This window comes from Patella vulgata, chromosome 6 (assembly GCF_932274485.2).
Source record: "Patella vulgata chromosome 6, xgPatVulg1.2, whole genome shotgun sequence".
Taxonomy (NCBI): Eukaryota; Metazoa; Mollusca; class Gastropoda; family Patellidae; genus Patella; species Patella vulgata.
In genome coordinates, this window is record NC_065884.2 from 73,997,577 (window position 1) to 74,000,524 (window position 2,948).

Genomic DNA, 2,948 nt, shown 5'->3' on the forward strand with positions numbered 1-2,948 from the left:
TAGACGATGGATGGGTTGAGGGTGACAGCAATAGAGAGAGAGAGAGAGAGAGATGTAGACCATGGATGGGTTGAGGGTGACAGCAATAGAGAGAGAGAGAGAGAGAGAGAGAGATGTAGACCATGGATGGGTTGAGGATGACCTGAGAAAATAGACATATGGACGTGTTGATCAGGGTGATGACAATGGACATGTAGATTTCAATATAGAGACTTACCTATTCTTGCAAATTTCCAAAATATTCCTAGGAAGCTGAAATAAGAATTAGATGATGCCTACAATGATTTTAAAGCATTCATGTAAAAATTACAGTAAACACTTATAAACAAACAAAAAAAATATTATTAAATTTGCAAGAGAGAGAAATGGTGTTTAAGGTCCACTCACATAAACTAGGTCATTTCGGGACCAACATATAGTTCAATTTTATTTCAATAATTCGCTTGCGCATAGGGGTCTTTAGCAGTGGAAGGAAACCGGAGGACCCGCAGAAAACCCACAAGGTTGGACAGGCGACCCTACTCCTTGTACAACACCGAAGAATCGAAAACATTCGGCCATCCAACTCACCTATAAACATTGCAAAGTTACCGAGGAAATGGGGTCTTATTGTTCCACTCCTAATGGGTTAATAAAAACAGCCAGGTATATGATATACTGTGTGCCATGAGGACAATTTTGCTGGGACAGCGGCACTACGGCCTACTCTTATTTCGATTTTCCAACTGTCAAGGGTTCTTTTTTTTACATGCACGCCAGTGTGTACATGGGATCTCGGTTTCTCATCCCTTACATGCACGCCAGTGTGTACATGAAACCTCTGAGGTCCCATCCGAACAACTATACGTTGCCCACTGTCTTACATCACTGACAATAGATCTATTGAGAGTACTCACCCTGTTTTATTTCTATCAATTATACTAGGTATAATAGATCTCAGGTAAGTACAGGTACATATCAATAATAATAAAACCGTTAATAAACTCTGGAAATTAAACAAGGCCGACTGAAAAAAAAAGAAAAGATTCACTGATTAGTAGAATATTTTGAGTCACTTGTATACAAATACTTTATTAAGGTACACCTGTTAGTGACACCTGTAACGGATACCTGTCAGGTATATATATAATAACATATAATAACTTGTGACAATGTCTGTGACAGGTGTGCTGTATGTCCAGGTATTGTTATAATCATGCACTGTGCTATGTGTTAAATTGTTCCAGGACAGCGGTGCTATGATTTGTATCTGTCAAATTTCAAATGATCTTTATGTGCTACCATATTGTTCCATCTGAACGACTCGACGGTTGTTCTTACCAAACATTTTTATCCTGCAACACAAGCTGGGGATCTTTCACCAGTAACAACTAAATATACATTAGTAGACTAAACTTTTGGTATGTGTAGGATATAAACAGCATGGGGATATACTCTGCTAGGGGATATACGATATATACTGCTGGGAGATAAACGATACGTAGGGTATATACGATATACACAGCTAGGGGATATACGATATGTAGGGTATATACGATATACACTGCTAGGGGATATACACTGCTAGGGTATATACAATATACACTGCTATACGATATACACTGCTAGGGTATATACCATATACACTGCTGGGAGATAAAAGATACGTAGGGTATATACGATATACACTGCTAGGGGATATACGATATGTAGAAATGGTAAGTAGACCAACATATCATCCAGAGAGGGGTACAAGCTCTGGTGGTCAAGCGACCCTACTCCTTGTCACATTCAAGCGGGGATTCGAAACCACACAAATTGACTCAATAAGCTCGTTTACATTACAAATTTTAAGCGTGCCAGGCACGGTAATTTTTTGTAGTGTAAACGGGTCAAACCTAAGCGTGCTGTACAATCTGGCCCACTGAAGTGAGGTCTCGGCACGGTGCCAGGCACGGCACGGTTAAATTTTCGTAGTGTAAACGCTATCCAGTATGAGCATGGTTTCAGTACGGATTACTGCGCATGCGCCAAACGAACCTTGACCTTTATTCCTGCAAAACTTGACAGTTCTGTCTAAATAGCTGCGCAAACTAAATAAATCGCCATAATTGTTTTCTTCTGGGTAATTTGCATAGGGACTGAAATTAACTTTTCTGTGAAGAGTTCCACATTTGGCGTGCCTGGCACGGCTCTGAGATTGGTTATTTTAGAGTAATGTAAACAGGTCAATTTCTTGAAATTTATCACGGCCTGGTACTGTGACGAGAACGGCGCGCTTATCGCAAGGTTATCGGGGCCAAGTGTAAACAGGGCTAATGACAGAGATTACACGCACTCTTTAAAACACTAGCCCGCCCCCCAATCGTTTTGGTTTTTACTGTAATTTCTAATCAGTCACAGTATGTTCGGCGAAATACTTGAAGAGTCAAAACTGAATGGCAGTGCATCTTTTTACCTTGGGTTATTCCAGTCTATACAGGTAGTATTCTCATGTAGGATATATTTAACCTCGTGGATCACGTCGATTCATTACAAATGGCGTTCGAAAGCATTCTGGCAATTGATTCGTGTGCCAATTTTTTAAAATTTTCATTTTGTCTTAAATATTGGATATCAGAAGCCCATATTTTCACGGTAAGATAGCAACATCAATGCTGATTTAAATTGACAGGCAGTCATGTTTGCAATGTCGAAGACTGTGGATGATACTGAGTTAGAGGCTTACCATCTTTAACCAGAGGTGATTTCTAACACAGGCAAGTTTTTAATATTATAAGTAGTTTGTTTACAATCGAAGAATTTGTTTATAATTTATAACAGTTCTTATCAGACACCACATTTTATATCTTTTTAGTCTATATTCGGTGGCAGAGGTACGACAAACACTTAAAAACATTTTAGTCCATAAAACCACAACAACGTCAATTGCTGCAGTAATGAAAAGACAAATCTAATGCAGCTGGCTG

At 39.2% G+C, this 2,948-nt stretch overlaps 1 long non-coding RNA gene across 1 annotated transcript; it reads right to left on the bottom strand.

Moving 5' to 3' along the window:
• Positions 1-215: 215 nt before the first annotated feature.
• LOC126825371 (uncharacterized) lies at positions 216-2,695 on the bottom strand. The gene is made up of 3 exons (XR_007681931.2): positions 2,438-2,695; positions 897-1,006; positions 216-252 (listed from the first exon to the last, which is right to left on the bottom strand). It is a non-coding gene; the product is annotated as an uncharacterized LOC126825371 (long non-coding RNA).
• Between the last annotated feature and the right edge of the window lie 253 nt (positions 2,696-2,948).